The sequence below is a fragment of the Oryctolagus cuniculus genome, chromosome 1, assembly GCF_964237555.1.
Source record: "Oryctolagus cuniculus chromosome 1, mOryCun1.1, whole genome shotgun sequence".
NCBI lineage: Eukaryota > Metazoa > Chordata > Mammalia > Lagomorpha > Leporidae > Oryctolagus > Oryctolagus cuniculus.
This window is the reverse complement of record NC_091432.1, coordinates 66,229,324-66,255,435: the sequence shown is the minus strand read 5'-3', so window position 1 is coordinate 66,255,435 and position 26,112 is coordinate 66,229,324. Positions and strand designations below refer to the sequence as shown.

At 43.5% G+C, this 26,112-nt stretch overlaps 1 long non-coding RNA gene across 1 annotated transcript in view; it reads right to left on the bottom strand.

The window, feature by feature from the left end:
* Positions 1-8,873: 8,873 nt before the first annotated feature.
* Positions 8,874-26,112, bottom strand: part of LOC138849965 (uncharacterized) — a 36,523-nt gene continuing 19,284 nt past the window's right edge. Inside the window, exons 2-5 of the long non-coding RNA XR_011389298.1 lie at positions 22,347-22,534; positions 15,445-15,586; positions 11,394-11,656; positions 8,874-11,289 (exon numbers count right to left, since the gene is read on the bottom strand). This is a non-coding gene — a long non-coding RNA (uncharacterized lncRNA). The remainder of the gene's footprint in view (positions 11,290-11,393; positions 11,657-15,444; positions 15,587-22,346; positions 22,535-26,112) is intronic.

Below are 26,112 nucleotides of genomic sequence, written 5' to 3'. Positions count from 1 at the left end.
CACAGGATACAGCAATTCCACAATTGGGTAAATACTCAAAAGAATTGAAAGCCAGTCCTGAAGAAATATTTGTATACGTCATTTTTAGTAGCACTATTCTCAACAGTTAAGAGGTAGAAATTATCTAAATGTTAATTGAACAGATGAATGGGAAAACAAAATGTCACACACACACATACACACACGCACACAAATACAGTATTATTAACTCTCAAAACGGAATGAAATTCTGTTACATGGTATGACATGGATGAGCTTTAAAGGTGTTATGCTAAGTGAAATAAGCTGGGGGTCACGCACTGTGCAGTGAGTTAAGCTGCTGCTTGGGACCCCCATATCCCATATCAGAGTGCCAATTCAAATCCTGGCTACTTCACTTTTAAAAAAAAGATTTATTTATTTATTTGAGAGGCAGAGTTAAAGACAGAGAAAGGGAGAGACGAGAGAAAGGTCATCCATCCACTGGTTCACTCCCCAAATAGCTACAATGGCCAGAGCTGCTCCAATCCAAAGCCAGGAGCCAGGAGCTTCTTTCGGGTCTCCCACTTGGGAGCATTTGGACCATCTTCCACTGCTTTCCCAGGCCCTAAGCAGAGAGCTGGATGGGAAGTGGAGCAGCCAGGACGTGAACCAGTGCCCATTTGGGATGCCAACTTTGCAGGCAGACTTACCCTACTATACTATAACATGGCCCCAGTTAGTCCACTTCTGATTCAACTTCCCAGCTTCCTGCTAATGTGCCTGGGCCAATTGTTCTTTTCTTTCTTTTTTTTTTAAAGTGGGGTTTATCTACATTTGTTAAGTTCTATGCCTTTTTTTAAGATTTATTTTAGGGGTCGGTGCTTTGGCATAGCGGGTAAAGCCTCCACCTGCAGTGCTGCCATCCCACATGAGTGCTGGTTTGAGTCCCGGGTGCTCCACTTCCAATCCAGCTCTTTGTTATGGCCTGGGAAAGCAGTAGAAGATGGCTCTAGTCCTTGAGCCCCCGCCCGCTGCTGGAGACCCGGAAGAAGCTTCTGGCTCTGGCTTTGGATTGGAGCAGCTCTGGCCATTGCAGCCATTCTGGGGAGTGAACCAGAGGATGGAAGACTCTTTCTCTCTCTCTCTGTCTCGCCTTCTCTCTCTTTCTCTCCTTCTCTCTCTCTCCTTCTCTCTCTGTAACTCTGCCTTTCAATAAATAAAATGTTAAAGAAAAAGATTTTATTTATTTTGAAAGAGTTACAGAGAGAAGTAGACACACACACACACACACACACACACACATCTTCTATCTACTCCCCAAATAGCTGCAATGGCTGGAGCTGAGCTGATCTGAAGCCAGGTGCCAGGAGTTCCTTCTGGGTCTTTCACAGGAGTGCAGGAGACCAAGGACTTGGGTCATCTTCTACTGCTTCCCCAGGTCACAGAAGAAAGCTGAATCGTAAGCAGAGCAGCTGGGACTCAAACTGGTGCCCATATGGGATGCTGGCACTGCAGACAGCGGCTTTACCAGCTATGCCACAGCACCAGCCTTGGGCCATATGTTGTTTAACAGAAACCAGAAGTGCATTACACCAACAAAGGAAAGGAATTGTCCTACTTATAGGAATTTCCCACTCAGTTTCTCATTGAAGTCCACTTATACAAATGAAGCATTTATGCTTGTTCAGTTCTGAGAGGCTTATGCAAATGAGGTATTGTGAGTTATTCAGTTTCAATTGTTGACCATAGGTTGCAGTCCATTGGTCAAGTCCACATGATGAAGTTGAGAATTTTTTAGAAATGATCATCTCTCAAACAGAAACATACCTAGGCAAGAGCCACAAAGCAGATTTTTTGTTACGTTTTCGGAATACAGAGCAACAGAATATATATGCAATCTCTAGTCAGCAAATGCCTGGCTGGCTCCATTTTAAATGTTAGGCACATTTTGCCACTCAAAATTCATCTTGAAGGTTCAGCTTTTCCCAAGGTTTACACTTCTCCCTTTTGAGGTTGGACATGTTCAGGGGCATGGCCGTAGACACGTTTCCCCCCCTCTGATTAAAACCTATCAGCAGGCAGTACTGATGATCAATTATGTCGCTCATGTTCCATTATGATGCTAGAGTGGTTGATTACCTGCTCAGATCCATTCAGTTTCATGTTGGGATCTTCACAGCAGGCAGTGGTCAACTGAGCAACTAAATCCATTTACTTACAAGATTCACCCAGGTACCTGTCAGATCTGAATCAGTCTCTTGGGTGTATGGGGCCAGCACTGTGGCACAGTGAGTTAAATTGTTGCTTGTGGTGCTAGCATCCCATATTAGACTACTGGTTTGAGTCCCAGTTGCTCCACTTCTGATTCAGCTTCCTGCTAATGCACCTGGGAAGGCAGCAGAAGATGGCTCAAGTGCCTGGGCCCCTGCCACCCATGTGGGAGACCATGATGTAGTTCCTGACTCCTGGCTTCAGCCTGGCCCAAACTCAGCTGGTGCAGCCATTTGGGAGTGAACCAGTGGATGCAAGATCTCTCTCTCTCTCTCTCTCTCTCTCTCTCTCTCTCTCTCCCCCTTTCTCTATCATTCTGTCTTTCAAAGAAATAAATAACTTTCAAAAATAGTATTTCGGGTAAGACTGGTTACAATTTCTAATTGGAGTGAGTCTAGAGTCTTAAAGTGTTGGATTAGCATGATTCTGGTGGGCTGTCTTGCAGGCATCTGTAGAAACAGGCTAGAATAATCTTAAAGAGAAGCATATGCTTAGTCCTATGATGAGAATTTTTCAAAACTGTAAGGTGGGGCCAGTGTTGTGGTGCAGTGGCTTAAACCACCCATCACCATGATACTTGCATACCATATAGGGGTGCTGGTTCAAATCCCAGCTGCTCCACTTCTGATGCAGTTCCTTAAGATGCCTGGGAAAGCAGTAGAAGATGGTCCAAATGCTTGGGCCCCTGCCACCTACATGGGAGACCAGATGGTGTTCCAGGCTCCCGAGTTTGACCTGGTTTAATGCCAGCCATTGTGCTGAGCCAGCAGATGAAGATCTCAATCTCAATCTCAATCTCTCTCTCTTCCCACTTTTCAAATAAATAAATGAGATCTCTAAAAAAATTGCAGGGCAGGTGTGTCTGTTTAGTAAGATACTGTTTAGGATGTCTGCATACTGTATCAGAGTGCTTGGGTTCAAGTCCTGACTCCACTCTAATTTAAACTTCCTTCTAACATGCATGCACTTGGGAGGTAGTAGGTGATGGCTTTAGTGGTTGGGTCCCTGCTTTCAATGTAGGGCATCTGGATTGAGTGCCTGGCTCTTGGGCATTTGGGGAGTGAACCAGCCTGGGTGTTCTGACCCTCTTTCTGTCTCCCTACCTCTCAAAACAGAAAACAAAAGGCAAACAAACCCGTGGGGCAGAATGCAACATGGAATCAATATCAGAGTGTAGCCAGCTGAAAACATCTGAGAATTAGAAATTGAACCAGCTGAGAGGATTCTTTAAGGGCACTCCTTTTAGGAACTTAGTCAATTTTAAGACTTCGGAAGTTTCCAACTCAATCTGGCTAAAAGCAATTATCCAAGTACAGCATGAAGCACTCATCACAGCACAGACCCCACCCTGTGTGGCTCAAGGTAATCCAGTACAGTGCAGTTATCCAGGACTACGTGACCAAGGACATCTAAAGAGCCCCTCTGGGCTCTAACAGCCAGAGTGGTGGAGTGGGCAGTTCTACCAATGCGGTAGGAAACGTTTTGGGTCATGTCCCTGTTTATGTAACTCCAACATTACGAATAAGAAAACAAAGTATACTTTTCCCTAGACCATACTGATAAACTGTCAGCATGTACCTCTTCTCTCTGTTGGATGGAGTCTGAATTTTTGTGTAGAAAAAGTAATAATTTAATGTCCTCAGAGGCTTTAAAAGGCATTGTCTGCCTGTTTGCCAGGCATCTAATAGCAGTAAGCCCTTTCTTGCTGAGGTGAGTGACTATCTAGACTAAAAACAAATATATATCTTTTTTTTAGATTTATTTTATTTATTTGAAAGACAGAGTTACAGAGAGAGGTAGAGACACAGAGAGGTCTTCCATCTGTTGGTTCACTCCCCAATTGGCCGCAATGGCCAGAGCTCCACCGATCCGAAGCCAGGAGCCAGGAGCTTCTTCTGGGTCTCCCACATGGGTGTAGGGGCCCAAGGACTCGGGCCATCTTCTACTGCTTTCCCAGGCCATAGAAAAGAGCTGGATTGGAAGAGGAGCAGCCGGGACTAGAAGCGGTGTCCATATGGGATGCTGGCACTTGAGGCCAGGGCTTTAACCTGCTGCGCACAGCGTCGGCCCCTATCTTTTTTTTTTTCTTAAGTATTTATTTATTTATTTATTTGAAAGGCAGAGTTAGAGAGGGGAGAGAGAGAGAGAGAGAGAGAGAGAGAGAGATCTTCCATCTGCTGATTCACTACTCAAATAGCTGCAACAGTCAGGGCTGGGCTAAAGCCAGGAGCTTCTTGCAGGGTTCCCATGTGGATGCAAGGACCCAAGGACTTGAGCCATCTTCTGCTGCTTTCCCAAGCATATTAGCAGGGAGCTGGATTGGAAATGGAGCAGCCAGGACTCAAACCAGTGCCCATATGGGATGCCAACAGTGCAGGCAGCAGCTTTACCTGCCACAGCACAATGTCAGCCCCACAAATATATATCTTTAAATTGATGATCTAAAACAAAAAATTGACTAGCTTGGTTCAGCACAATCAAAATGAACAGCATTCCTAAGAACAAAATTATTATAATAACTACAAAATAAGCATAAGAACCAGGCATAGCAAGATTCAGTATTTAAGGTTTATACACGCCTGGACCAAACTCCTGGGTAGAAGCAGTCAAACTTTGACCTGCCAGTGACTTCTCTTCCTGGCCAGATGAAGCTCAAGGCCAGTAATAGGAAACTGGACTGCTCAAGTAGACCAGAAGTTCGTAAGTTGGGGAACAAGAATCCAGGAGTCAGCTCCCTCAAGTTTGGCTGCAGAGGGCTTCACAGGAAGTACCTGGAAAAGACCTACCCATTGGGGCTGGAAGAAATTTTTGTGGAGATGTCTTTTTTAGTTCACAAGCTCACTGAGATAGCCTATGAGATGGAAGGTCCCTCCCTTTGTTAATATAAAAAGATTGTTGAACCTGAGTAACTTTATCATTATAATTAGTAGTAGTAGTATTAGTATTAGTATTATTCTGGTACCCTCTGAACATGTTTTCTTTTTTAAATTTTTTTTTTAGTTTTTTAAGATTTATTTTAGGGGCTGGCACTGTGGCATTGTGGGTAAAGCCACTGCCTTCAGTGCCGGCAACCCATATGGGCACCAATGCAAATACCAGCTGTTCCACTTCCAATCCAGCTCTCTGTTGTGGCCTGGGAAAGCAATAGAAGATGGCCTAAGTCCTTAGACCCCTGCACCTGTGTGGGAGACCTGGAAGAAGCTCCTGGCTCCTGGCTTCGGAACAGTACATCTCCAGCTGTTACAGCCAATTGGGGAGTGAACCAGCGGATAGAAATCCTCTCTCTTTCGGCTTCTCCTTCTCTGTGTAACTCTGACTTTCAAATAAATAATTTATTTGAAAAGCATAATCACAGAGAAAGAGAGATCTTCCATTTCTGGCTCACTCCCCAAATGGCTGCAAAGCCTGGGGTTGGGCCAGGCTGAAGCCATGAACCAGGAGCTCCACTTGGATTTCCCATATGGGTGCAGAGGCACAAGCACTTGGGCTACCCTCCGCTGCCTTCCCAGGCACACCAGCAGGGAGCTGGATTGGAAGTGGAGCAGCCGGGACACAAACTGGTGTCCATATGGGATGCTGGCACTATAGGCAGCAGCCTAACCTGCTATACCACAGTGCCTACCCCTGGACTAACTTTTATTATTTTATTTCTTCTTCTTCTTCTTCTTTTTTCTTAAAGATTTACTTATTTATTTGTAAGGCAGAGTTATAAAGAGATAGAGGTAGAGAGAGAGAGGTCTTCCATCTAATGGTTCACTCCCCAAATGGCCACAATGGTAGGAGCTGCGCCAATCCGAAGCCAGGAGCCAAGAGCTTCTTCTGGGTATCCCACGTGGGTGCAGGGGCTCAAGGACTTGGGCCATCCTCCACTGCTTTGCCAGGCCATAGCAGAGAGCTGGATTGGAAGTGGAGCAGCTGGGTCTCAAACCAGCACCCACATGGGATGCCTGCACTGCAGGCGGCAGCTCTACCCACTACACCACAGCGCTAGCCCCAACTCTTTTTTTTTTTTTTAAGATGTATGTATTTATTTATTTGAAAGTCAGAATTAAAGAGGGAGACACAGAGGGAGAGGGAGAGAGAAAGGCCTTCCATCTGCTGGTTTACTCCCCAAATGGTCGCAATGGCAGGACTGAGCCAGGCTGAAGCCAGGAGCCCATAGCTTCATCTGAGTCTCCCACATGGGTGCCGGTGCCAAGGACTTGAGTCATCTTCCACTGTTTTCCCAAGGGCATTATCAGGGGGCTGGGTCAGGCGTGGAGCAACCAGGACTCCAACTGGTGCCCATATGGGATGCTGGCACTGCAGGCAGTGGCTTAACGCACTCCATCACAGTGCAAGCCCCTTTTATTAACATTCTTAATGAGCTCCTGACAGCATGCAAGAAACCTCCCACTTATGGCTAAAGATTCTAGAGCTACACGGGAAAGATGCGTAATTAATTTTTGTTCTGTTTGATGTTGGTCAGCCATTTTATAAGCCCAGTGTTTATGTTCTAGAATTCTTACTCATTCCAATAATTGAGTCTCAAAGTTACCTGAAACCTATATCTAACAAAGACACTTTAGGATGATGGTTACTTACAAAGACCTTTCAGAAGAAACATCAGAATAAAGCACTTTAACCGTGGACAATGAAACTTAAATGGCCATGGTTACAAATCTGGTAAGAATTCACTATAGTCAGCAACTGACAAAGAAATTTGGTTATTTCTGTGGTATTTAACCTATCCAGTATTATTATAAGTGTTAACTTGTACCAATACATATCAGCCTTCTAGGAATCCCATATAATTTTGGAACAGATGTAGTTAACATATTTACATCAATATACACAAAGAAGGTTAAATATAACTTCTCATCTGATACTATATTCCATATAATTTAGCATATCAAATGATTCTAATTATTTTAATATCACTACAAGATGAGAGACATAGCCTTGAGGCTCTCCAGGGGCCAACTGGAAAAATCCTAATGTCAATTCTAGGTCAAAGAATGTAATTTAGAGTTTGATTTGGGAGAGTTTAAGACTACAAAAAGATTTAAAACAATTAAAACAAGATCATAGGTCACTGTGAAACAATACTTAGCTGAGTATGACACAATCCCAAGAAAAGCCAGATTGAGCTTTTGTTTGGGTTAAAGATTGCAGAGTACAGTAAGCTGATGAAGCTGTACGGATCTAAGCAAGACTGCAGACAAGCAGAGCTAAGGTGATGCAGGGTTTCCTAGTGCCATGTCAGCAGCAGTTTAATGTGGAGCCCATGCAAACAAGTAAATGGTTAAATTTGCTGCCAACTTAAAACCATACAGGGGCCGGTGCTATGGGTACAGCCGCCACCAGCAGTGGTGGCATCCCTATGGGTGCTGTTTTGAGTCCCAGGGTGCTCCACTTCTTTTTTTTTTTTTTTTTTTTTTTTTTTTTTTTTTTTTTTTTGACAGCTAGAGTTAGTGAGATAGAGAGAGAGAGAGACACAGAGAGAAAGGTCCTCCCTCCGTTGGCTCACCCCCAAATGGCTGCCACGGCCAGAACTACGCTGATCTGAAGCCAGGAGCCAGGAGCCCTCTCCTAGTCTCCCACATGGGTGGCTCCACAGGCAGAGGATCAACCAAGTGAGCCATGGCACCGGCCCCCAAGATGCTCCACTTTCAATCCAGTTCTCTGGCAGTGGAGGATGGCCCAAGTCCTTGAGCCCCTGCTCCTCATGGGAGACCCCAAGGAAGCTCCTGGCTCCTGGCTCCAGATTGGCACAGCTCCAGTAGGCTGGTGCGGCCATTTGGAGAGTGAACTAGCAGATAGAAGATTTCTCTCTCTCTCTGTTTTTGCCTCTACCTCTCTGTAACTGTAACTCTGCTTTTCAAATAAATAAATAAATCTTAAAAAAAGAAAATACAAACTCTGCCATTTCTCATCCCTCCCTGACAAGGAGCAGTCTGGATTGGAGGTAATTCTTCACAGTACCCCAAGAGGACTTGCCAAGTCAATGCCTCACCCTGGGACCCAGCAGTAAGAGACAGATGAACTACTTCTCTCCCAGAATTATTTCTTCACCACTTATTGCAAGGTAGATGAGAGTTGTGTGCTGTCCGATATATTTTCACTTATTTCCTTCACCAGTGCCTTCCAAATCATCTACTCCAACAACAGCTCTTTCCTAGTGTTTCCAGTTCTCGTTCTTCACCCCAGTGGTCTCCAAAATTATCTGCTCAGCCAGCACCATGGCTCACTAGGCTAATCCTCCACCTGCGGCGCCGGCACCCTGGGTTCTAGTCCCAGTTGGGGCACCAAATTCTGTCCCGGTTGCTCCTCTTCCAGTCCAGCTCTCTATTGTGGCCCAGGAAGGCAGTGGAGGATGGCCCAAGTGCTTGGGCCCCTGCACCCGCATGGGAGACCAGGAGGAAGCACCTGACCCTGGCTTTGGATCCACGCAGCATGCCAGCCGTGGCAGCCATTTGGGGGATGAACCAATGGAAGGAAGACCTTTCTCTCTGTTTCTCTCTCTCTTTCACTGTCTAACTCTGCCTGTCAAAAAAAAAAAAAAAAAAAAAAAAAAAAAAAAAAGCAAAATTATCTGCTCAACATTACCCATTCCCATTCAGGGAAGGAAAATAATTAACCAGCCTCCCTTCCTTTTATCCTTTCTTCCTGCCTTTCTTTTTTGATCTAAAAGTTTTTCTAGTAGTTAATTTATAGGCAGAGCCAGGGTCCATCCCTTGGACTGCCTCTCAGGTCACCTGTCACCTACAGCAAGTGAGGTTTGTGATTGAAGCTTGTGGGAATTCCAGTAATGAGAAGGAGCTGACAATGGTGCCCTCTCTGGTTCAGAATCAGTGTGTTGTAACCAGTTTCCATTTATTGTATCTAATAGTTTGGGGGGATTATATTATTTTACTAAACTGGCCCTCAGAAAGACATGTGGCTTAAAAATGATTTCTACAAGGAAACCATAAATTGAAGATAAAGGTAAAATAATGTAAGCACAAACAAGAAAATGTTCATGTTGAGACTTCTACACACAGGGTAAGATCTTTCTACTAGCTATATTACGAGGTTTTAAAAACCAACACTGAAAGCTGAAGCATCACCACAGCATTATTGTGACAGCCATGAACCCACTGCCCATGACCCCTCCACCCTTGGTCACCCTGACCTCTGGCCTTCAGCCTGGTTCTGACCAAATCCTGATGATGAGTATTTGGGGGTGGGGGGTGGGGTTTGAAGAAATCAACTTCTGTATTTTGTATTGTATGTTTTCTTTAACATGCTACCAATCAGTACCTTGTCAATGTAGTAAGCAGATCGATCAACCTAAAAAAAATCTTTTATCTTATTTGGAAATAACCTGGATATTTAACAAATACCTAACATTTTAGTTAGCTTAGTAAACTATAAGGATGTAGTTACCAAGGAGATAAATCTTTTTAAACCTATTAGAAAATATAATTATTGTCTATCATCTTAACATTTTGATTTACTTGTTCTTTATATTGAATATCTAATAGAAATAAAATTGTGGGGCCAGCACTGTGGCATAATGGGTAAAGCTGCCACCTGCAAAGCTGGCATCCCATATGGATGCCAGTTCGAGTCCCAGCTGCTCCACTTCCAATCCAGCTCTCTTCTATGGCCTGGGAAAGCAGCAGAAGATGGCCCAAGTCCTTAGGTCCCTGCACCCACATGGGAGACCCAAAGGAAGCTCCTGGCTCCTGGCTTTGGATCAGCCCAGCCCCGGCCGTTGCAGCCAACTGGGGAGTGAACCAGTGAATGAAAGAATTCTCTCTCTCTCTCTGCCTCTCTTTCTCTCTCTGTGTAACTCTGACTTTTGAATAATAAATCTTAAAAGAAAGAAAGAAAGGCCAGCGCCATGGCTCAACAGGCTAATCTTCTGCCTTGTGGCGCCGGCACACCGGGTTCTAGTCCCAGTCAGGGCACGGGATTCTGTCCCGGTTGCCCCTCTTCCAGGCCAGCTCTCTGCTGTGGCCAGGGAGTGCAGTGGAGGATGGCCCAAGTGCTTGGGCCCTGCACCCCATGGGAGACCAGGAGAAGCACCTGGCTCCTGCCATCGGATCAGCGTGGTGCGCCGGCCGCGGTGGCCATTGGAGGGTGAACCAACGGCAAAGGAAGACCTTTCTCTCTGTCTCTCTCTCTCTCTCACTGTCCACTCTGCCTGTCAAAAAAAAAAAAAAATTTGTATTCTGTGTATATGCAATGGTGATAGACAATTCTATTTGAATTACACCAATAATATTTTTATTTACCAAAGATTGCTAAAGTCATGTGAACTTGAAAAAAATTTAAGTTAGTTATCTAGTTTATGAGTATGCTCTAAGCCAATTAGTACCATGCAGACAATGTACAAACACATACATGCAAACATACCACATATGTACACATTTACATATAAAAAGTACAAATAAAAACAAAGATCTTAAAGTTTTCATTTAAAAATTTGAGTTATGAGGTAGGTACAAAAATTTACTGATTTATTAATGAAGACAGTTGGACCCAAGAGAGAAAAACAAGAGGCCTCCAAAACACACATATAGCCTGAATATTGGCTTCATTAGTGCAAGACTGACCACAGAGCTCTTCAAAAAATTATTTTAAATACTCATTGTCAGATTTTATCTGCCACAGCCAACAAATGCTTTTTATTTTCCATGAATTACTCCCCTTGGAGTTTGCATTTCAAAAGCAATAGGAAGTGGAGCTTTGGCATGCAATTAAGATATCTCCTGAGATGCCTGCATTTCGTATCAGAGTGCAGGTTTGAGTTCAGACTCTACTTCCAGTTTCAGGTTTCTGCTAAGGTACTCCCTGGGATACAGCAGGTAATGGGACACTGTCACCCCTGTGAGAGACCCTGTTACTGCCTTTTCAGGGGTGAGGCACCCCAACACTGAATTCTTTGTGTGTTTGTGTCCAGAAACCAATAGTGACACCAAAGCTGAGCATCAACAGCCCAGGCTTTCTTCAGTGGCCAAAGAATGAAGACTGAGGAGTCTTGCTCACAGTTCATCTTCTCCATCTGCTGGGGGCTGAAGAGTCAGAGATCTAGGGAACAGACATGAGGGGGAGGAATATGGTAATCAGTGGAAGGGATAGTCATAGATTTTCTGCAAAACAGGTGGTAGAATTCTCAGAATTGGAGAAGTCACCTTCTTTTGTCCTTTTATGGCCTCTTCTGATGGCTGTCATGATGATTTTTAGTTGTCACAGCTTGAGGTCATGTTGGCAGCCATCTTGAATCACATCAATTCAAACCAGTTGGCCTGGGGAACTTTTGCCTTTACGATATCTTGTTCTTAGGTCAGTGCTGTTGCATAGTAGGTAAAGCAACCACCTGCAGTTCCAGCATCCCATATGGGTGCCAGTTCAAGTCCCAGCTGCTCCACTTCCAATCCAGCTACCTGCTGATGGCCTGGAAAAGCAGTAGAAGATTGACTAAGTGCTTGGGCCCCTCCTGTACCCATGTGGGAGACCGGGAAGAAGCTCTTGGTTTCTGGCCTTGGATTCGCCCAGCTCTAGCCATTGTAGCCATTTGGGGAACGAACCAGTGGATGGAAGACCTTTCTCTCTGTCTCTACCTCTCTGTCTTAACTCTGCCTATCAAGTAAATAAATAAATATCTCTCTCTCTCTCTCCTGTTCTCAGAGGGACACAATGTTAGGGTAGGGGAAGAAACTTAACTAGGCTGGTGCAAGCACTGCCCTTGGTAAGAACCCGAACTGAGTTCCAGGCTCCTGGTTTAGGCCTGGCTCAGCCTCAATTGTTGAGTGCTCAGGGAGTGAACCAGCAAACAAAAGATCTCTCTCATTCTGTCTCCATTTCTTGTCTCTCTGCCTTTTAAATAAATAAATAATAAAAGTCATCATTTCTCAGGTGTGACTGGTATTTACATCTTAATGACCAAGGGAATTACTGTTAAATTTTCACCAAGAAAGAGTTTTGGGAAATATACTGACGTAGGCCGGGAGGTAGTGAGGAACTGAGGATTTCCAGCAACACCCGTGACTGCAGCTGGCACCACCAAAACCTGTCCCCTTCCATGCAAACCGCAGCTGCTGAGGTTTTACTGCTTAACAGCTGGCACCTGCTAGAAATCTCCAGCATGGCTGCAGGTTTGACACACTCAATCCCCATGATGGACCGTCAGCATACCCTCTCCCAACATGCACCAGATGCCATGACACAGATTTCAAAAACAAAAGGGAGGGTGGACATGGAAATAAGTGATCCTCGAACCCCACTCCAAACCCTGCCCAAATCTTATAAATGGCAGCTCATTTTATCCAGAGCTTGTCTGCACTTGTTTCTTGAGTGTACTATCCCTTTAAAGAAATCTTGCTCTCTTGTTCACCTCTATCTACATTTCTTCCTTCTTTTGTTTCAAGAATGGCATCAAGAACTTGGAACAAGTCTAGTTGGGGAGGGGAGGCATGTGTGGCAAGGTCTCCCCATATAATACTTGCCTATCAATGACTCAACTTGTAAGAAAAAGACAGTCTTAATTTCCTTATTAACTGGGTTGCAACCTGAATAACATCTCTTTAGATTATCTTTCACTTATTTCTCTGTGTCAAGGGGATTTTTAGCAAAGATAGAAACCAAAAGCTTTCTGTTTGGATTCAGAGTGGTTTGTCTTTGGAACATCTTAACGAATGTTTTCTTTCTTTCGGAGCATACAATTCCATTTTAGCTTCAGAGAGAAAGTGAAGCAAACAAAAGGTTATTATCATGCTCTAAATATAAAACCAAGCTTTAAATCAAAGGCACACCTAACCAAATGGCTTGAAATAACGAATATTTACACATGAGACCAGAACAGACAAGGCACCTCCCCCTCCCTTATTTTTGGCTTTTAACCAAAGTTTCTATACAGGGAACAAAAATGTTTTTCTATAAAAATCCAAGCCATTCCCAATGCTAGCTTAAAGAGAACAATTTGGGGCTGGTGCTATGGAACATTGGGTTAAAGTCCCAGTCTGCAGCACTGTTAGGTAGGAAGTCAGAAATGAGCTTATGTGTGTGTGACAAAGGCCTAAGGAGCTGACATCTAGGTCCAGCATCCGCATCTCAAAGTCATCCCAATAACCTTCCAGGTGCAGCCCAGTATCTGCACTTCAAACGCCCTGCCCCTTCTACCGGATAACCATCCTTCCTCCCTGGTGGGGTGATGCCAGCCAGGCGTCTGTCTGATAACTTCAGGGGGAAAACTCAGAAAGGAATTTTTCATATATATATCCAAAAAGTCCTTTGTTCCAGGAGGAGAAGAGGTGGGAAGGCAAGGCCCATCCCCTTAAAAAACCCCGGCCTCAACTGAACTGTGCGCTCAGCCATCTGCCTCTTTGCTGAGCTGCCAGCTTGGCCTGCCCAGGTGTATTCTCTCCACTCAACCATGTAACCTTGCTCTACCCTAGTCAGAGCGACTGGGCACTCTCTCTCAGGTTCTGTCTGGAGAGGTGCCCAACCATTCTTACAGATGTCCCTACCCTAATAAACCTTGCTATTTTGCTTTCCACTATTCTCTGTCTCACGCCTGAATTCTTTCTTGCACGAAAACAAGAACCCCTGCACTGGCATCCCATGTGGGCACTGGTTAGAGTCCTGGCTGCTCTACTTCCAATCCAGCTCCCTGCTAATGCTCCTGGGAGTAAACCAGTGGATGGAAGTTCACACACACTCTCTTTCTTTCTACCTCCCTCCATAACTCTTATTTATTTTTTAATCTTTATTTTATTTATTTGAAAGTCAGAGTTACAAAGAAAGATAGGGAGAGGCAGAGAGAGAGAGGTCTTTCATCCGCTGGTTCACTCCCCAATTGGCTGCAAAGGCCAGAGCTGCACGGATCCGAAGCCAGGAGCCAGTAGCTTCCTCCAGGTCTTCCCATGCAGGTGCAGGGGCCCAAGGACTTGAGTCATTTTCTACTGTTTTCCCAGGCCAAAGCAGAGAGCTGGATCAGAAGTGGAGGAGCCGGGACTCGAACTGGTGCCCACACAGGATGCCGGCACTGAAGGCAGCGGCTTTACCATTATGCCACCGTGCTGGACCCTGTAACTCTTTCAAATAAAAATAAAATAAATCTTTAAAAAAAGATTTATAAAGAGAACAATTCACTAACTGCAAATGGGGTTGTAACTCACATTTTCTGTCTACAAAATTTCAGAATCCCAACCTTCTGACTGGATGTCTACACACAAAGGCCCAGGAACTCACTGGTCCCCCTTGGAGACAGAAAGTCAAAAACAGCTGGTGAGATAAAATACAACATCAAAAGCCTTCACAGAGAATAAAGGATTATAAGTGGGTACCACAAATTCAAGTCATACAAGTAATTCAGAACAAATAACTTAAATTAATTTTTTTCTTCTGAGCCAAAAATAAATTTACTGTGAAAGGAATATATGATGAGTTTTTAAAATATGTTTTAAAGATGTGATAAGATTTGTCCAAGAAGAAGCTGAAGTATATGCCCATTTTAGTATATGTGCTGCTGAAGCGAGCACAGCATATGCTCATTTTAAGGGGGGGGGTATAGAGAAAGGACCAGGAAGTCAGTAGTGATGATAGGAGCAGGAATGTCCAGAGAGCTAAGAGTACGGAGGAAGCAGAAGGGAGGGTGAGGTAGAAGAGGAAGCTGCAGGACAGCACAGGTGAGGAACAAGTGGAAACAGTGTTGACCACATTTGCCAAAGGAACACCACACATTGAGAGTTTTAAGGCACAACTGCAAGCATCAGCATTTTCCTTTTCTAACTTTGCCAGGCATTCATTTCATTTTATTTTCCCTTAAGGATGCAACAGAGGTTTTTGGATTTCTTTTGCAGAGTTCAAAATACCAATTAAATAGGCTTCCCACTGACTCTGAAAGGTATGGAAACCTCTTCATGCTGACGAGTTTGGGGACCTCAAGAGAGCCCCAGGTTGGCCCGCACAGTTTTAGGTCATCTCTGGTGATCTTAGTCCAGAGGGATAGCCATTTAAGAGTCTCTGAGCCCTAATTCTTAGACATAAAGCTATCTGGATGCCTGAAGGTGGCTGATTAGTCCCAGAAACCTTAGAACAAAAGTTCTTTGCTTCCTTTACTGGTATGCACCTTCTCTTAAAGAAATTGCTCTGAATTTATGGAGCTCACACACAGACAACTCCTTATTAGGTCCCTCTAAGTGTCAATAAAGCATGAGACGTTTGGGATGCAAGAGGACTTACCTGACTCTTCCGGGCATCTCCAGGGAGACAACCAAACTCAAGGGGCTCGTGTTGGGAATGATATGTTCGTCCTCAGTGCTGTCAAAGAAAGGGTTGGGGGTCACTCATCCCACTTCTGACACCAAGAAATGTCAACGAAAATCTGCAAGAAGCAAACTCTCTGTTAAAAAGGATCTTTACTAATCACACGGTTTGCAAATGGGGGCAGAAACAGAAAATACAGCTTTTGAGCCAAAGAAAGGAATTGTCCATTGTAGAGGAATTTCCCACCCAGGTTCTCATCCAGGTTCCCTTATGCAAATGAAGGATTCAATCTGCTGTGTTCTGATCAGTTTATGCAAATAAGGTGTTGTGAGTTTTTCAGTTTGATTGGCTGACCGCAGGCTACATACAGTTCACTGATCAGGTCCAGATGGAGAAATAGGACTTTTTCAAAGGCTGTCTCGAAGTTGAAGAAATATACCTAGCCAAGGGCCACAAAAGTAGAGTTCTGGGGAGATTTTTTTTGTTTGTTTTCTTGTTTTTTTTTTTCTAAGGGGGTGAGAGACAAAGATCAACAGAGCAAATGGCTACCTGGTTCCATTTTGAATGTTGGGCATATCTTGCTACTAAGGATTCATCTGCAACATTCAGCTTTTCCCAGGGTTTACAATGATCAAGGTATTTCATAAAATTTTCTTTCATTAGCTTCCTAAGCTATTTTCTACATTTATATCTTGGATCCATATACAGTTCTTCTCAGGTTAAGGGATAGGAAGGACTTCCTCTTTTCCTCCCCTTCATATCAGAAGCCATTTTTCTCAAATCCATCTTTTAAAAGTCTGCCCTTCCTCATTATTTTATAGTGCCATTTTTTATCAATATCTAATTCTTATATACCTTGTCTACTTCTGAGCTATCTATTTTGTTCTATTATTAATATCTATTGCTATGCCAGAACCTTGCTATTTTATTATTATAGCTTTCAAATATATCTTCTTTCCTATCTGATACAGGAAGCCTCTTCAATCCTTTCACATTTTTCAAAGTTGACTCAGCTATTTACTTGTTCTTATTCTTCTATTTAAATTTTAGGAATAGTTTGAAAGCTCCTTTAAAACTTGAGAAATAATTTTGGTAGAGTTGTATTATGCTACCCTTACCACTTATTTGATTTCTTATTCTTTCATTCAAGTTTTCAATTTTTTCAACAAATATGGTAGTATTTTTGGGAGAATAAACTTCATTATTTATGGTACCATTGTGAAAAACATTTAAACTTTTTCTATTTGTTATGCTAGAAAATAATTTTCTAGCCAGAATAGAGTCCCCATCTAGTTCTTATCACACTGAACTGTAACTACCTGTCATCACTTGGATGTATTCTTCATTAGAAGAATGAAGCCATCTGAAGATAGGAACTGGGTCTGTCTTTTCATCTCTGTATCCACAGTATCTTTCAGAGTGGCTTAAAAAATAGTACTGGCTGGATAAATAATTTATCCTTTGACATATAGTGTTATTCAATGTTAGTTCCCACTCACTTTGAACAATCATCTCATCAGTACCTACGTTGCATAGATGGATACACTCACATCCAAAGAGAGAGAAAGGATGCATTGCCTAAGGATTTGGGGTAAATTAAAGAAAATCTGGAGCTACAGCTCAGGTCTGCTGGCTGAGGTCCACCTCATTTCCATTAAGCTGCCTCTGTTCATTAAGTGCCCTCCCTTTTAATGATGAATAGTTGGAAGATTCTCACTCAGTGAACAGAAAACAAAGTCAAAGGTTAGTCTTCCTCTAGAAGCCCAAGGGGATCTGAAGAGTGACTCATGGTGATGCAGAATTCCCACCTGCATTCTCCAATCTTCTACCATTGGTTGTCAGACTCAGTGGCATCAAAATCATAATGAAGGGTTGTTGAAACACAGGTTTCTGGGATCCATCCTGGTTTTTTGATGTGGTAAACCTTGGGTGGGGCCCAAGGATTTGTATTTCTAACACCAGAAAACACACAGTAAACATTTAGCATTAAAGGTTGGGGTTGTGGCATAGTGGGTTAAGCCTCTGCCCGATGCCGACAGCCCATATGGGCACCGGTTGGAGTATTAGCTGCTCCACTTCTGATCCAGCTCCATGCTACTGTGCCTGGGAAAACAGCAGAAAACAGCACAGAAGAAGTGCTTGGACCCCTACCACTCATGTAAGAGACCTGGAAGAAACTCCTGGCTCCTGGCTTTGGCTGGACCCAGCCCTAGCTGTCGCGGCCATTTGGGGAGTGAACCAGTGGATGGAAGATTTCTCTCTCTCTCTCTCTCCATATATAGATAGAGTTATATATATAATTGCCTTTCAAGTAAATTTTTTTAAACTTTAGTATTTAGTTCTTAATATTATTGTGCAGAACCATAAATGCAGTACTTTTATTTTAGAAAGCACGCCACTGTAACTTTGTTCTTAAATGCAGTGGAGTAAGAGTTTTATCTAAAAGGAAACTACTGTTTCTTCTGCAGGGTAATGAAATGCTTTGTACCCACCCAGATTTTTTGCTTTGTGAATCAGCCAGCTTTTCCATTACTATAGCAAAACACCTGAGTCAGTCTAACTTTATAAAGGCTTAATTTAGCTCACAGTTGTGGATGCTGAAAGTCCAAATGACATGGCACAGGCTCTGGTGAGGGCCTGCCTTTGATTTGGACACTTCATGGTCAAAGGCAATAGTACAGTGGGAAGCATGTCTGGGAGTAAGTGATCAAATCACCAAGTAGGAAGCCAGAGAGAGAGTGGGTAGGGCCAGGTGCAGGCTTTTATAACAAGCCATTCATGAGAACTAACCAGTCTCATGAAAAATACCTGAAAACCTCCCACAAGGCTCCATCTCTCAAAGGTTTCATTCTCTCCCAGTACCACCAGCCTGAGAACCAAGCTCCCAACACATGAATCTTTGAGGAGACAAACAGCATCCAACCCACAGCATGGTGGCTGACTGTGGTGGAATGAGAAGGCCATGCCAAGATGGCCGCTGGCAAGCCAGCATCAGTTACAGAAATGGCTTCAAAACCCACCTGGCAATGGAGCCTGCCTGGCAACAGGCTGTGATTGGATGGCTTTGAAAACCACATGGCAAGGGAGCCTGCCTGGCAACAGGCTGTGATTGGTTAGGGCAGAAACTGTGCCCCTTGACCAGATTGGCTGCCTTGGCTATTTAAGCTGCTGTACCAACTGAAATAAATGAGTCTGCGGGCTGCTTGCCTCTGCCTGCTTTCACCCGACTCCCGGGGTCTGTGTGGTGACTCCACGCCTCTTGCCCACACCGTGCTCCTCCTCTCAGAACAAATCCACAGCAACAGCTGACAAGAACTCAGAGCCTTGTTCTCATCTTTTACACTCTTATTTACATACCTAAAAATATCTGTTGCCCTTCTCTGTTTACTTTTGTTATGTTTTGTCCCATTTCAAATTGTATTCTCTAAAGCTGTCATAAATATAAACATATATAGTATACATAATTGCATAGATATAATTATGTAGAAATCTGCTTAAAATATGACCACCAGAAAAATTAAGGACTAGATATTATTTTGTTACCTTTTATTCTCAGTAGGTTGTCATGGATAATCTCTAGTTTCAGAGAATTTCCCTATCCCTCAACTAGCATAATAGTCTCATTAGACAGAGGTGGCTATCAAGACTCAAACAATATGAAGGAAGTACTAGGGTGATACTGACTATCAGGCCCTGCACAAAGCCAGCAGCTGCTCTCATGGCATGCTACAAGAGCCTTTTGGGAGTTCATCGATATTGATTTTTCTCTTATTGGGGACCTCCTCCTGTACTGGGATCCCCTCCATTCCCATTTCTTCTTTTTAGGAACAGCAATTCCTCTTCTCCAATATTCAGAGAAGCCTTCCTTGCCTCCACAAGGCTCAGAAGGGGCCTGTTGCTTTCTCTTTCTGACTCACCTGCCCAGTTTTGGATCCTATTCATGTGTCATGGGCATCCTAGTTCCCAAAGAGGAGAAAAAGCTCCAAGGAGATGGGGTGGCATGGGCTAAGGGCATGGCAGATACATGTTCTAGGCTCTGGGGGATAGTAGGAGGCAATGGGCAGGGCAGGCCCAGGATAGGATGAAACTGAAACTTACCCCTGGGGCTCTGCATCACTGCCTGCCTCAGTGCCTCATTTTAAAACTCGCTAAGTTCCTAACAGCTCAGAGGTCCTAGGGTCAGGGACCAGGGGATTGAGCCCAAGCTTCTCTGATTCTGAAGACTCAGGATTCCCAAGGCAAGATTCTGAGGATGAGTTCAAATATTCCAATATCCTCTTATCTTAAGCCATTCTTAGAGTATAAGACTTCCTTGTTCTCCAATTTGGTGACAATGGTTTAAGATTTTAACATTTTACAATTTAGAAAAGATTTGCAAAGCAAACAAGTAAAATCTAAAATTCCTTCATTTTCATTATTTGAAAATAAAGCTCTAAGATCTTTAGAATGTAACTTTCAATGCCTCCAAATTCTTCAAAAAATATCCCAAGAGTCTTAAAATCTAGTGTCTTTAGTTCCATGAGTTTATAGCTAATTACTGGTGGTACCCAAACAAATACATCCACTTTCCAGCCCACCTGCCAGCAAGTGCTTTGCACTTTCCCAGTCGGAGCTCAGAGGCAAATCTAGGTAAAGGTCATGGCTGCCAACTGGCTCAGTCACTTCCTGGTAAGACCAGATCACACATGACACTGAGCCTTTTCTCCACCTGCAATACCATCATGGCCATTCTGCAGTGGACAGCTAGTATCTCTTCTATGTGCCTAGCATCTCTTCTTTTTAGGAACAGCAATTCCTCTTCTCCATATGCTTCCAGTGGAGTTGTCAACCAGACAACACCTCCCTCTCTACCTCAAGAGCAGGCACAGGACCCAGGGTAACTAGAAAGTTACGTATTTTGAACAGAGCCTTCCCCAACAAGTGAGCAGAGGGGCTTTTCACACAACCGTAAATACAATGTGGGAGAGAGCACTGATCACTCTCCTTCCGTGAGACTGTGAAGAGATACAAGCTCTAGTTGTCAACATTAGGTACTGACCAACTTCTCCATCAGGTGGAAAGGGCCAGAGATGCCTTATTCATGAGGCAGGGTAGGCACAGAGCCTAGAGTGCACCACACTCTTAGGTGTATTATCAAGCATCCTTTTAATATTTTTGTATGGAGGAAGGGGCCAGCACTGAGGACTCATGGAAGTTACAAAGTGACTGCGGAAAGGACTTGTCTGAGAATGATACCTATCTTGGGGAAAGATCTTTAGGAGAGGGATGTGGAGGAGGCATCAGCCGTATCGGAAGCGAAACTATCCCCTGCATTTCCTGGTCAAGTGAGCCTTTAAATGCCCCACTTCCTCAAGCTGCTGTGCAGGACCTCCGTCATTATGCCGGCTGCCCAGAACCTTCCCATGTGGAAGGAGTTTCCCATCTTCTCCTCGCTCTAAACAAGCCATCATTGACTTTCCAGCCTCTCTTGCAGATACTGTCCAGGCATGAGAGCTAGATTCTCTTGTCTCAAAGAAATTTTGTGAGCTATCTAATGTCCTTTAGTAAAACTTTTTGCTGACTCAGTCAACAGGAGTTGTTTTCTGCTATTTACCCAAGACTGTGACTGAAACAGTCTGAGCTCAGCTTCTGTCATCTGCAGCCAAAAGTGTTTTGACTCATGTATAGCAGAGCCCTCTTCTGACCCTGCCTCTTTCCTAGGGTTTACACCAGTCCAGTCATATCTTCCCTACAGACTAGCTCCTGTATTGCCGGAGACATGATGGGTCTGGCTGAGTACCATCCAGGGCAGGATCACAGGACCAGGCTAGCTGTAGGGCTCTACTCTTCAAGGCCTTTGTACTTTTTCTGACTTTTTACCCAGAACCTTCCATCTGGTGCTATCCTTAAGACGTGGAGTAAAAAAAAAAAAGTGATTTTGTTTCTTTCTCCCTCACACATGCACTTTAGACATTTTCCCATAGGGAAGGATAAGAAAGGTGCTTCCAGGATGGCCTGCATTCATGGACCAGGAGGCAAAATCAGGACCAGCTGCAAGGGCAAGGCTACCAGAACAAGGAGCAGATGGAAGAAAAGCTGGTGAGGAAGAAATTCCGCCCACGAGGGATGTGCAGGGAGCGTGAGGGAAGGGGCTCAGTAGACCCAGACCTCCAGTTCCGTCTCATTGTCACACAATCAGTACCATCACCTCATTCACAGCCACCATCCCGCTGCCTTCTCCCAATCAGCCATCCACCACCCCAAGCTCCTAGTATCCTGAAGATACTAACTCCTCCTTTTATTTCCAAATGATAATCTTGTATTCCTCCTACATATTTTGGGCACTTTAGGACTGTATCAACTTTGTTACTTGCCTATGGCTCCTGTTATCCTTCTAGACTACCTGCTTCTCTCCAGCCTGCCAGTGCCTGTGTCCTCTCCTCATCCTGCAAGGCCTGGCGGTGGAGACCAGGTGTGAGTCATTTCGGTCCTTGGGCTCGGCACAGTGTGACACAGAACAAGGGCTAAATCTTGTGACTGAATAAATTGTGGGTGGATAGTCGGTCGTCAGTGGATGTGGATTGATTGGTTTTCCAACTCTTCATTTAATAAAGGTGTTTCTTAGATTAATTTACTGCTGACTTCCAGGTTAAAAAATGAGACTCTCACTCCTCTTCCCAATACCTAATTGGGGGGAAGATAATAAATATGGAAGAAAAATGTTTATCACAAGGCTGTTTGGTGTCCTTGAAGTCAAGATCCCAGTGAATACAATGGGAAGAGTATTCAAAGATAAATAGCAGGAAAGTTCCATGAAATAAAGAACTAATCCTGCAGCATTAAAGGGTACAGCTTATTTCAAGAAAAATTGGTGCAGGAAGATCAGTACATATACATACCTTAAGTTATCAGCCTTCAAGGATAAGGAAAGAATATTTCAAGCACTTAAGAAGAAAAGTCTTCCCAGCATCATTCAGTGTCACAACGTGATGGCTCTGAAGTCATTTGAGTCTGATGGTAACCGGCAAATATTCCCAAACATGAAGGAACTCGGGAAGCACAGCATCTGGAGCTCGTCATTAAAAACCTGCTTTATAAAGAAATTCAGACAATTTACAGATTAGTCAAAATAAAGAATTACAGAATTGAGAAGGACAATTATGAGCACTAAATAACCCACTTGAGTATGGAACTGAGACCAGAGAATTTGGAAATTATATCAGCATGAATAGAAACTAATGTTCTAAACTTTGACAAAGTAAAATTAATGATATAACTAATATTTTTGCTAAGAAAATTAAGAATTCTAAGAATATTAAGAACAAGTGTACAAAACTTAAATGAGAAATTTAGAAACAATGATTCTAATCTCTTAATGTTTTTCATAACTTTTTTTTCTTATGCTTCTTCTAGAAGTGAATATCTCAGGCCGGCGCCATGGCTCAATAGGCGAATCCTCCGCCTTGCGGCGCCGGCACACTGGGTTCTAGTCCCGGTCGGGGCGCCGGATTCTGTCCCGGTTGCTCCTCTTCCAGGCCAGCTCTCTGCTGTGGCCCAGGAAGGCAGTGGAGGATGGCCCAAGTGCTTGGGCCCTGTACCCACATGGGAGACCAGGAAAAGCACCTGGCTCCTGGCTTCAGATCAGCGCGATGCGCCGGCTGCAGCGCGCCAGCCGCAGCAGCCATTGGAGGGTGAACCAACGGCAAAAGGAAGATCTTTCTCTCTGTCTCTCTCTCTCACTGTCCACTCTGCCTGTCAAAAATAAAAAATTAAAAAAAAAAGAAGTGAATATCTCAAACTGAAAATACTTTTCTTTAAAATTCATAGGTTTCTTCAGTTCCACCTCAGTTCCTTTCTTTGCTATTACATTTATATAAAACAAAATTTGGGGCCAGCGCCGTGACACACTAGGTTAATCCTCTGCCTGTGGTGCCGGCATCCAATATGGGCTCTGGGTTCTAGTCCCAGTTGCTCCTCTTCCAGTCCAGCTCTCTACTGTGGCCCAGGAAAGCAGTGGAACATGGCCCAAGTGCTTGGGCCCCTGCATCCGCATGGGAGACCATGAAGAGGCACCTGGCTCCTGGCTTCAGATTGGCATAGCTCTGGCTGTTGCAGCCATTTGGGGAGTGAACCATTGGATAGAAGACCTTTCTCTCTGTCTTTCTCTCTTACTGTCTGTAACTCTACCTGTCAAATAAACAAATAAAAAATCTTTAAAAAGAACAAAATTTAACTATTTATACTTTTATGGGACGTCTTTGTGTATTACCCAAAATCAATAAATAGAGAAGTTCTGCCCCAGTCACTGAACTAGCAAAACTGACAAAAACCTCTTGCCCTGTCAAGCTAATGGAGCCACAGAGGGGAGTCCCCAGATGCTGAGAAGGTTCCTGAGGTGACAGCAGCCTGTCTGGGATGGGTGCGCCACAGGGGTATAGTACTGGCTGTGGGCAGGAGGCAAACCTGAAGGGCTGTCAGAGGACAAAGTAAGAGGGGTGCTACTGGAGCTCTGCTTTGACTTCTACGTCCCCTCCACTGTCTTAGGACAAGCAATGGCCACCTCTATACCAGGAGCAGCTCAGAGCTCGACTCCAGGTGACTTCAGGAGCCAAATTCCAGTGACACAGAAGTACTCCTGAGAAACAGAGGTGTGGAAAGCAGAGTACAGGCATTTGCTCCCTCCCCACCAAAATCCTAGAACTGGGTAATTACAGTTTAATTACAGTCTGGTCCTAATGCTGCTTCTCCCTGTCTGGCAACGGGGGAGGATTAACCTCCTGGGGAGTTCTGCTGTGGGCAAAGGAGTGATTGATTATGGCTTTCTCCCACCTGGAGGTTCATCTGCTTTCCACATCCTCAGCTAATTAATACCAACACAGTTTGGATCTGACCTTCCTTTATATGCAGTGCCTGATAGTACTAAACCAATGCCTCCAGAAGAAAATTAATCAGTAGGCTAAAATAATAGGATGTTTGAGAAACACTATTCTTAAAGAAAAACAATATACCAGATTCCAACAATATACAGATTTCAATATAATTTCAACAATAGCATAAATAGTGAAAAAGTCCTAGAACTAAAGTTAGATTATTAAATATACTTACAATGATGAAGAAAGATCACATTAATATGTGACACAAAGAATCAGAAAAAAAATACAAGTAGAACCATCAAAGGTAAAAAAAACCTACTAACTAAAATAATTCAATCTGTGAAATTCGCAATAGCACAGATACAACTAACAAATTGGAAAATCACACTGAAAACAGCATCTACAATTCAGAGGGAGAATATCTTAGACATATACACTGAGATATGGAGAGTTTCAACAGGAAACTACGATGACAAACCAAATAGTAACTCTAAAATTGAAAAACACAATAATTGATTTCACCTTATTTGAAAGACAGAAAGGCAAACACAAAAACAGAGACACAGGGAGAGCTTCCCTCCACGGGTTCATTTCCCAAATGCCTAAAGCAATTAGGGCTGGGCCAGGCCAAAGTTAGGAACCCAGAACTCAATCCTGGTCTCCCACATGGGTGACAGGGACACAAGCATTAAACTGTCATCTGCTGCCTTTCAGTGTGCTCAACAGCAGGAAGCTGGATCTGAAGCAGAGTGGTGGAGACTCAACCAGGCACTACATATAGAATGTGGGGGTCCCCTACATTCTTAACTGCTGTACCACATGCCGGCCCCTAAGAACAAAGTAATTGCTGAAGTAAAATAAGTGAATTGGAACCTATGTCAAAATAGAATACCCAGAAGTAATCAACAAAAGCGTGACACACATAGAGGAGGGTCTAAGAACTACATGGAATGAAGAACAAAGGTCTAACATGGAGCCCTGACAGCTGCAGAACAAGGCAGTAAGGAAAAGCAAGATTTGAAGAGCTCATGAGTAACAATTTTTCAAAAGTAACTAAAGATATCAATCCACATATTCAAGTGATCTTATAAGCCATGATCAGGAATATCTCAGTAAAGTTGCTAGAAACCATAGACCAACAAAACCTCTTAAAATAGCTGGAGGGAAAAAAAAGACAAATTCTCACTGAGCAACCTTTACACACTGACTGCAGATTTTTCAACAGAAACCATGGAACAGAAAAATGTTTTGTTTTCAAAACTATGAAAGAAAATGTTTGTCAACCAAAAATTCTATATTTGATAAAAATCCTCTCTAAAAAATAGATAAAACAATTTTCTGACAAAGAGTATACCTACACCAAAGGGTATTGCAGGCAAGAGGAAACTAAATTCAGATGGAAGCCCATAGGTGCAGGCAAAAATAAGTATTGGTGAAAGGGGTAAATATGTAGGAAAATCAAATATATCTAGTTATATAAAATTCCTGCTGTGCTGCCTGATACAGTAATTCTATTAAGCACGCCTCTAATAGTGCTGCTGCCTGCCTGATTCCAGAATCCTATCATCCTAAATAACATTAGGGAACTAGTTCTACAATAGCTGCTGTCAACCATGATATACAGAAGGTCATTCTCAGGGAGCTTTTCAATGACACAAGGACCCCCTTCACTAATATCTTTCTCTTTATCTTAAAAAGAGTGGCTTCTGGGCCATCTCAGGAAATAGTCATCTTTTGGATTCTTCAGTCCATACTGGCTTGTCCAGTTGTCTGAGCCTTTTGAGTCTCTTCT